We start from the raw sequence: 11,203 nt of genomic DNA on the forward strand, positions 1-11,203 counted from the left end.
TTGTCCTTGCACTTATTCAAAGACCTCCTAAGTGAAGAGGCATTGGCAGACACAAGGGATGTGCAATCCATCCCCTGCTATTATGTGTGTCATCTGCTTTGTTCAACCCACTGTGTTGATGCATTGCAGATATTAACCCAAGATCATTGTACAATGAGTCAGTGTCATATGTGTAGAAGGGTTCCCACTTTCTGAACCCACGCATTCTTGTCTTAAGCTCTCCCAGGCCAGGGATAAGAGCTGTGAAGTCTCATCTTCACTCACCTTTCACCAGCTTCACCCTAACTCTCAATGTTAGGGTTAAGAGCTAACATTACCCTGTTACAGAGGTTTGTGTGTCGAGGTTGATATGACCCCTCGACTAAAACCTAACCTTGATTGAGCCCATTGATTGCATATAGTGTGTGCTATTTGTGCTTGTGTGTTTGCTTTAGCTTGCTTCCTGTGCAAGTTAGGTTTAGTTTGGCTTGCTTCCTGTGCAAGTCATGTTTAGGATAGGCTTGCTTCCTGTGCAAGTTAGATAGCAACCTTAACTTAGGGATGATTTTGCATGATAACATCTAGGCTCGAGTCGTAGTCTCCCTAGTTGTGTCTCCCTCTGTTATCTGGTTAGGCTAGACCTGTGTCCCTGCGTAGGGGAACTATGTCGCCCTGATCCTCATACTAGATGAGGTACGTAGGTAGGAGATTGAGCTGATCTCTCCGGGCGCCTTTTCTTTTCTTTTTAACCTTTGTGTCTCCACACTCTTTGTGTGTGTTCGGTTCGGATGCTGATGTAAGTCCAGTGATTGTCATTCGGGCTCCACGTTTGCCTTCTTGTGTGTGTTTTGGTTCGGATGCTGATGTAAGTCCAGTGATTGGCATTCAGGCTCCACGTTTGCCTTTGCCTGTGTTTGTTTGTGTGCGTGTTGGCCGAGCTACGAATGCTCTGATTCTCCTTCGTCCAAGGAGATACGTATGCATAGGATGCGATATCCTAGCGAGCATGTGTCGTTTCCCCAGTCCGAACTACTTAGACTCTGATGTCTATGCTTGATAGACTAAGTAGGCCCAGGATGCGATATCCTGCCGAGTCAGTTTTAGTCTGTTTTCTTGTGTCTCTTTCAGCCAGTGTGTGTGTGTGAGCAATGTCTTAGCAACCATTTTCCTTCCTTTTTGTGCGTGGATCCCGTCGAGTACGACGGATGCGTAGGGGTGCTAATACCTTCCCTTCGCATAACCGAATCCCGATCCCATTCTCTTTGGTCGCGAGACCACGTCTTTTCCAGGTTTACTCTGAGCGTTTCCTTTCCCTCTTTTGGGATAAATAACGCACGGTGGCGGCTCTGTTGTTCTTATTTCCCGCCGGTTTTTCGCGTAATGCGACACCCAGCAACTGCACCACATTCAATGGCCAGTTTCGCATCTCGATAGGAAGCAAATGAAGGAGACTTCTTCTCAATCGGCTCAGCAATAGACAAAGCTTGGAAAGGCGTTCCAACTTCATCCTCAGCATCAATGTATGAGAAAGAAGATAAGTGGCTAACCAGGAGAGCCTTTTCTCCCCCTACCACGACCAGTTTCTTATTCTTGACGAATTTTAGCTTCTGGTGTAGGGTGGATGTCACGGCGCCAGCCTCGTGAATCCATGGTCTACCAAGGAGATAGCTATAAGATGGGTGGATATCCATAACCTAAAAGGTAACTTGGAAATCACTGGGTCCAATCTTGATTGGGAGATCAACTTCCCCAATCACAGTCTTACGCGACTCATCGAAAGCTTTCACAACAACACCACTCTGCCTCATGGGAGGACCTTGATATGACAATCTAGAAAGAGTGGTTTTCGGCAATACATTCAAAGATGACCCAGTGTCCACCAACACGTTGGACATGGCATCGTTCTTGCAATTCATGGAAATATGTAAAGCCATGTTGTGGTCTCTTCCCTCCTCAGGGAGATCAGCGTCACATAAACTCAAAGTGTTGCAAGCAGTGATATTTGCAACAATGCTATCAAACTGTTCAATAGTGACGTCGTGATCAACATAAGCCACGTCCAAGACTTTCTGCAGAGCCTCCCTATGGGGTTCTGAATTCAGAAGCAAAGATAACACGGAGATTTTGGACGATGTTTGTAGAAGCTGGTGTATATCGTTGTACTCACTCTTCTTGATGAGCCTCAGCATCTCATCACAGTCTTCATTCACAGCTCCACTCGGGCCAACAAAAGAAGTAGGAGTCTTTTGTACAGAGGAGGATTTTACAACAGCAAGTGCCGGGTTCAGAGGATTAACAGCATTCCCAACCGGACGCACATCAGAATCAGCCCTAGCCTGCGGCTTCGGCGCTGAAAATACACGACCACTACGGGTCAGTCCACTCACATCAACAATATTCACAACAGAGGATGAAGGCAAAGGCACTTCTTTCCTATCTTCCACAGCAACAGGATTATAGCAGAAGGGAACAGCTTTGTCTGAAGAATAAGGTACAGGGCCTGCAGGCTTGATCACCAAAGAAGGAGATACTTTCTGCTTGCTACCATCATAACGAATGACAACAGGCTCAGGAATTTTGAACAAAGGAGAAATCACATTCACCTCTGGTTCGTCTTCATCAACATTTCTGTTTTGAAGAATCTCAATAGTCCCCTCATCCAACAGCTCTTGCAGCTCTCTACGCACTTGGCGACATCCCAATCGGTTGACAGAGCAGATACGACATTTGTCATGGTCGTGTTCCATATGACTGTAATCACACAGCAGACGATGCAACTCAACCAATGACTGTCGAATATGGCTTACATATTTGACCTTGTATTTACCAGGGCAACCCTAGACCATGTTAACCGACTACCCATGTTCGGGCAATGGGTTCTTCGTAACATTGGGGCCTGAGTCCTCAAAGCTCAGAATGTCGCATCTCATAAGGTCTTGAACCTTAGTCTTCAGTGGATAGCAGTTTTCCACATTATGACCCGGAGCACCGGAATGATAAACACAATATTGATCAGGCTTATACCACCACTGCGGGTTAGCAGGTACAGCCGGAGGATCCCTTGGAGTAATCAATTTCCGCTATATTAAAGAGGGATATAACTCAGCGTATGATATAGGAATTGGATCGAAAGTGATCTTCTTCCTCTCAATACCCAAATTAGCTTGATTACTGTTGTTGCGAGGCTGGTAAGCCTGTTGCTGAGGACGATGTTGCTGTTGATACTGTTGAGGTTGTTGATTGGAATGCTGATATTGCTGATTGTCACGGAAGATAGGTGCTATATGAGCCACCTGGTGCTGATTGCTGGCATGACACACAGGCTTCCTCTTGGCAGAGGGTCTTCTGGGTTTAGCATGGGATTACACAGCATGTGCCTCCCCATCTTTCTTAGCAAATTCCCCATACCGCTTGCTTGAAGAGCCTTCATCTTTGGATAACCATCCTTCACGGACTCCTTCCTCCAATCGCATCCCCATGTTCACCATCTCGGTGAAGTCAGAGGGAGCACTAGAGATCATCCGCTCATAATAAAATGAACTCAAAGTCTTCAAAAAGATTTTGGTCATTTCCTTCTCTTCCAACGGAGGAGTAATCTGAGCTGCCAGCTCTCGCCATCTCTGGGCGTATTCCTTAAATGTCTCTTTGTCCTTCTAGGACATGGCTCTGAGTTGATCACGGTCGGGAGCCATATCCACATTATATTTGTATTGCTTGACGAAGGTTTCGCCAAGATCATTGAAGGAATGGATGTTTGCACTATCCAGGCTCATATACCACCGAAGAGCTGCACCGGACAAACTATCCTGAAAATAATGAATCAGCAGCTGATCATTATCTGTCTGAGTAGACATTTTCCTGGCATACATAACCAGGTGGCTGAGCGGGCAGGTGTTCCCCTTGTACTTCTCAAAGTCAGGGACTTTGAATTTGACAGGTATCTTAACACCGGGAACCAAACATAATTCAGCAGCAGACTTGCCGAACAAATCTTTCCCTCGAAGGGTCTTCAATTCCTTGTGGAGTTCAAGGAATTGGTCATTCATCGCGTCCATCTTTTCATTAACATCTGGGCCCTCAGACGGCTCAGAATGATAGATGGTGTCGTCTACCCCGGGAATGGTATGCACGACAGGAGGAGGCATTGCAAGGACCGAGCTAGATGCCGGCATGGAAGCAAATGTGGGAGCTGGAATATCAGGCATATAACCAGGTGGCCTCCCCCATGGAAACCCGGGCGGCATGGCTGTTGGCATAAAATGGGCACTGGCAGCTGGCACTGTTGACAAAGCAACCTCAAATATAACAGTCCTCTGGGGAGGAGTTGCAGGTGGTGGAGACGGTTGATTCTGTGCAGCTAAGAATTGCTCCATCAGAGCGCTCAGTCTGGCGACCTCTTCTTTCAGCTCACGATTCTCTTGTTCAAGTTGATCCATCACTCTGGAAGAGTTGGCTCTGGTGTAGTACCGATGAGTCAGCTTGTCTTCGAAATAAATGAAGAGCACAGAGTCAGGCCATAGACAAGAAGACCAGAACAACACCTGCTTATGCAAAATGATGCATGCAATGTTCGTGCACATGATTTATTTTTATTTTCGAAGGAACTTTTAGGGTATTATTTGCAAATTTTGAATATTAAGCATTTAATCGCATATGGAAAATATCTCATCAAATATATTTGAGAACAAGAAGTACAGCATTGTCAATTATTACAAGAGAAAAGGAAAATAAACATCCTATGGATCCCTAGAAGCTCGGGATGCCGGAAAATAAGCTGCACGAAGCCTCTTAATCTCTCTCTCATATGCTGCTTCCATATCCGCCTTATCTTTGGCGAGTCTGTCATACCTCCTTTTCCAGAACTTAGAAGACTGAGGAAGTAGAGAAGTCCAAGTATCATCAGGATCATCAATGACCTGATGCTCGAGAAACTCGATCATAGCATCTTTCTCCTTGATTTGCTGAAGCAACTCCTCTCTTTCACGGATCCAAGCACGTGAAAGGTCTTCGTCTCTCACCTCCTCTACGCCTTGGTTAGGGAGGGTTGAAGGCCCAGCCACAACCAACGGTGTAGGTCTTGGATAATCATAAGGCATGAGATACTCAGATGCTCTCTTCCTTACCCAAGTAGTATAAGGCTCCAAAGCAATGCAATTCTTCGGACCCAATTCACTTCTACCTTTCAGGCCTTGGGGATCTTTACCCTTCTGAAAGAACACACCTTCTAACAGAATGTTATTAGGTTTATCCTTTAGGGGGAACCCAAGCTGACGACGTGCTAACACCGGATTGTAGCTAATCCCACCACATGTACCAAGAAGAGGCACATTGGAGAATTCACCACAAGAATCGATAATCTGGACACCGTCATATGCACGATCATACCAAGAGATATCATCATTGGTGAGGGACATGAGTCTCGTGGACCACCGTAGACATCCCTTGTTCTCTTTGAAAGCGACCGTCTGAGGTAAGTGAGAAATAAACCACTTATACAACAGAGGCAAACAGCACACTATAGTACCACTACCCTTTGCATTCCTCAGGTGCAAAGAGAAATAGGTATCACCCAACAGAGTCGGAACAGGATTAAGAACCGAGAAGATCCTAATAGCGTTCACATCCACAAATTTGTCGATGTTAGGGAATAATACCAATCCATAGATGAGAAGGACGAATATGGCTTCAAAGGCATCCTCACTCATGGCCTTCCCATAAACAGTAGCTTGAGCGATGAGGAACTCAGAAGGGAGACCTTGAATTCCACCTTTGGTAGTCATATGAGCTTTAACCAAGGATTCATCTATGTGCCACAAGTCTGCGATCTCTCAAGAAGTAGGAATACTCTCCAAGCCACTGAACAACACCTGATCCAGAATCGGATTACCCACAAGATGCGCATACTCCTCAAGGGTAGGCAATAGCTGAAAGTCTGGAAAAGAGAAGCAGTGATACAGAGGATCATAGAACTGCGCCAAAGTATTCATCAACCCTTCATCAACCTGAGTAGTCAGCAGAGGCAGAAGCTTCCCATAACGAGCTTTGAAACCCAAGGGATCTAATACATAAGATGTCAGATTCCTTAACTCTTTCAGATCGGGTTGTCTGAAGCTGTACTTCTTTGTATGCCTTTTTTGTCTTTCCATATCTGAAAATTTTGCAAATAAACCCCTTAAGTTCCTTGAAAATTTTCTTTTTATCTGATGATATGGATGCGGATGAATGCATGAATGCATGAATGCAACAATCACACTCAAGGATCAAGCAAAGCACACCAGACAAAGGTCATGGGATGGTTCGTATTATCCCTAATATCAATCATCCATTTTGGTGGATTATGGTTTTCACCTTATCAACACCCAAGTTCCATTGATATTAACGATATACGAACGGTTCAACCATCCTTAATATCAATCATCCATTTTGGTGGATTATGGTTTTCACCTTATCAACACCCAAGTTCCATTGATATTAACGATGGGTGAACGGATTAACCATGAATCACGGGTTTGTTGTGAGTCACGAGCATGGAGTCTCGGTTAAGAACCACCCAAAGGGAGTGTACTATGGTTTAAACCTGCCGAACATGTTCTATCAGAGGTTCCCATAGTCATCATCCCATCTTTCGAATATTATCGGAGGAACGAATACTCGTATTCCAAAAATATTCTCAAGAGAGACTCTTATGAGTGTAGTATCGCGTAACAATCGCATCAGATCTTACATCTGAACGACTTCCGCACTACGTCCTAAAAATAGGCCAAGATGGGCTTGGTAAACTAAGGTCCTTGGCTTCTAAGGCACATGTCGGAAGAATAATGCCTAACCACAAATAACTTGTGTGACATCATTAATCCAACATGACCTCCACCAAGTGAATGGACTCGCAAGTCAACTTGCTAAGGAATAACTCCACACAAGTCGATGAGACTATGCCATTCTCCTATCATAGGGTGCACTCGAGTTCGGGTATAGAACTCATCTCACAGAGATCACCAAACAAGCAAGCAATTGATATATCAAGCAAATCAATCATTACAAGCAATACCGTAATCCAAAATTTGTACAAAAATATGTCATAAACAATATATCACAACAATTGTGAAAAGTAGGCAAAGCCACTAGGAAACTTGTATCCCCAGCAGAGTCGCCACTTTTCTGTAGCGGTGTATTCATCACTTTATGATTTATTGACTAAATCAAAAGCAAAGCATACAAAGATAGAGTCGCCACCGCACTTTTATTTATCCAAAGGAATGGCTAAAAAGCGAACAAAAGCCTAAGAAGTTTTACACATAGAAAACTAATGAAAGGTCAGAGATCTGGGTAAGGGGTAATTATGAAAAGGGAAGGTGTTAGGCACCCAAAGCATCCTAGGTACTCCTAGGGAACCTTTTTCACAAATTGTTGCAAAAGATATTGTTTATGAAAATATTTATTGTGCAAACATTGATTGGGAGGATGAGAGAAGAATATACAAATTTTTATTATTTTTGTGTTTGGATGGATAACCATTGCCTACGTACCTTTACAGGATCAAAACCTCGTAGTTCGGCTAAAAGATTTCCAAAAAGTAAGTGGATTGATTTTAAACAAAGGCCCTAAGGTCTTTCATTATCCACGGGAGAAAACTCAACCTATACAACCACAAGTACACCATGTGAGAAAAGCTTCAACTTGCTAGTGAGGGACCATGCCCTATAATAAGCAAGGAAGTCTTACAATTTAATCACTAAGGACAAAAGGTGAGATTCACATCAACCACTAAGATAATTGAGATCTATGGCTAATGTATGAAAACTTATCAAGAATGGACAAAGCCACAAAACAATTGAATGAGTGAAATTAATCAATTAGAATTTATTCACAAAATGAAGTCAAAGTATGATTAGAATTCAATTCAAAAAGAAGTATTATGAAAATGAAGTTTGAAAATCAAAGGCTTAAGGCCTAGGTTTCTAGTTTGAAAAGAAATGAAAATGTTTGCACAATATTTTTCTGGTTTGAGTTAACATGCAAATGGAGGTTTAAAGAACAAAAAGGTGGAGGGTGAGGGGTAAAACTTCTTAGATGTTCACCTCTTGAGATCATATATAGATGATCCAAGTGATTCCTTTGGAAAAGGCAACAAGCAGGTGACAGATAAGCAACATAAATGGATACCGGATGCCAATCAATGGACTTACACCAATCTCACAAAACCAAAATGGATACCGGATGCCAATCTATGGACTTACACCAATCTCCCAAAACCAAGAAAACATGGATACCGGATGCCAATCAATGGACTTACACTAGTCTCCAAGGAATGATCATAGGAAACAACTGCCAATAACTGGACTTACAATTGACTCCTCACAAGAAACAAAAAGCAAATGCAATAAGCAAGAGGAAACAAGTTTCCAATAAATGGTCTTACACTCGACTCCAAGGAAATAGGATGCCAATCAATGGTCTTAGTCCCAACTCCTACCAGATCATGGGAAACAAATGCCAATAAATGGACCTACAATTGACTCCTCAATGGACAAAACAAAATGTCACAAAGCAATGAACAATGATCATGAGATGATATACAATTAATGCTCACAGATGAAAGCAATGCACAGAGGCACACACAAACAATTATGCACATATGGGCAAACAAGCCAACAAGCAGCCAATTAGCACACACTATACACAATCAATGGGCTCAAGCAAGGTTAGGCTTTAGAAACAAGCCAACTGGAATGGGGTGTTTTGAGCTCTTAACCCTAACATTGAGAGTTAGGGTGAAGCAAATGAAATGGATATGAGGGTTATGCCTCATAGCTCTTATCCCTGGCCTGGGAGAGCTTTAATCAATAGAAAGTGTGGGAGTTCAGAATGAAGGAACTCTTCTCCATATATGGTTGACTCTATAAGATCTTGGGTTCTTATTCACAATGCATCAACACATGGTGTGAGCAAAGTGAATGACACAACTGAATAGCAGGGGATGGATTACACATCCCTTTTATCTACCAATTGCCTCTTAAGAGGACTTTACCTTCTTGGCACAAAATTAAACAAACAAAAACATGGCCTTTTAAGGAGGGCTTCAGACAGGTGCCTGCCAATAACAGCAGGTCTTCCAGACTACATGAAGATTAGGGGTTATACCTAAGTGGTATGCCAACCACAAGCAAAAGCAAAGCAAAGTTCAAATGAACTTAAAGCAACTTAGGTACCTGTGTAAACAACTAAACCAATCAGTACAATACTCAGACAAACAGACAACAGTCAATAACAAACAGACAATCCCAATGTACAACACATAAGCCATGAGGCAAACTCAAGTGAGTTATCATCAACCTACAAAACAACAAATTTTAGCAATCAAAAGCAAATATCAACATTTAAATGATGAAGCCACATTAACCATGGAATTTGGATGTTTGAACCTGAAATTCAAAGCTCACATGTAAGTACAAACCACTAGGTCAAAGCCTAGGGTCAAAGGTGAAGTAAAAATTCAAAACAGGAGCTGAAATTCAACACAATGCAACTTCAAACAAATATTAACATGTCCTAAAAAGGATCACATCAAAATCATTAAGCAAAAGCATTTCATGATCAAAAGAAGTCAAAGGCAATTTTAAAGCTCATATATGATCATCATGAATGAAAATTCCAAAATAAAACAGAAATGATTCAAATAATTCTGGAAAATATCATGAGCATTCAACACATTCAACATGATCATTATACAAAAAATCAGAAGCATCAAAGATCATTTGGCATGGAAATTAAATTGTACAAGTTGAACAACCAAATATGTGACACAAATTGTCACACCATGCTAACACATGCATAAAACAGAAATGGTAAATGGGAAAAATACCAAACCAAGCCTAAAACATCCATCAATGTGTCTAGAATCATCATGTAAAATTTCATGTCTATTGGATTAAAATCAAGCATTTCACAATAGAAAGAGCAAGGCAAGGTCACAAAAGCACATATGATCAAAGATTCTAGCACCATTCAAAATCCAGCCATGCACAACTTCAAAAGTTAGCATCATAAAATTCTAGACATTCTAAGGAACAAGTAGCAAAAAACCAGGCATTTTTTGGAGTATTTTTCAACTTTATATGATTTTTCTAAATTGGAAAAAAAATAATTGAAATCAAAGTGAACACATAGCATGGCAAATGGAGGGAAAGCTAATAATGCTGAATGAATTTGAAAATTGTAGCACGCCAGGAATCGAACCGAGTGAACATTCAAAATGAGTGCGCCAACTAATTGAAACGACGCTGTTTCACACAAAACCCTAGCAAAACCAGTTTGGACGCAAGACCGTCACTAAGCCGACGCAAGGATGAAGATCTTCATCTTCTTCACGAAGATGAAGATGAACAGTGCATGAGCTTCAAACATTTTCAAGAATTTTTTTCCAGAAATCAACAACAAGCACATCATTTCAAAGATCTTCCAATGGTGATTACAGATCGAGCAATAACTAAGCCTAATTCCACATAACAAGAGAGAATCGATAGAAAACATTTTGATGCATCAAACTTGAATCACACATATCTTGCTCAATAATGCACCAATTCACATGAAATTTTCACCAGAATCATCAGGAACACAAGATCTACATGAACATGCTAATGAATTTGAGAATTATGGAGCTCGAAAAACTCACCTCTTGAAGAGCAGTTCCTTGTAATGCACGATCCAATGCCCTAAATGATCCAAATCCAGTCCAGAATGCTTGTGATGATGTTTGATGAAGAAAAGGAAGCTTGAAACCGTGTAGATCTAGCTTAATTCTGAATTTCCATCTTTGAGTTTTTGAGCTTCAACTGCTTGATTCTTGCACGAATTCTTCAAACAAACACTTGATTCACACTCTATTCAACTCACTGATCATGAATCTTCAACAAAAACAAGGTGTTATGTTGAAGAAATTTGAATTTTGATTTGAAGAAAATTTTGGAGGGAGATGAAAACTAGATCTAGAAATGGTGAATTGTCATTAACCTCCTCCAAATTCTGTTAGGGTTTCTATTTATATGATGTCCTAATCTCAATTTAATTAAAAGTTAATCATATTTAGTTGAAATTAATGAAAATAAGGTGTTATGACCAAAACTTGAAAATTGCATGGTGCATGTAGTAAACCCACGTGAACAGTACCACTTCCTTCATCAAAGTCACTTAAAATAATCTTTTAAACACAATGGCAATGGTAGAA

The sequence above is a fragment of the Lathyrus oleraceus genome, chromosome 3 (genome assembly GCF_024323335.1).
Source record: "Lathyrus oleraceus cultivar Zhongwan6 chromosome 3, CAAS_Psat_ZW6_1.0, whole genome shotgun sequence".
NCBI lineage: Eukaryota > Viridiplantae > Streptophyta > Magnoliopsida > Fabales > Fabaceae > Lathyrus > Lathyrus oleraceus.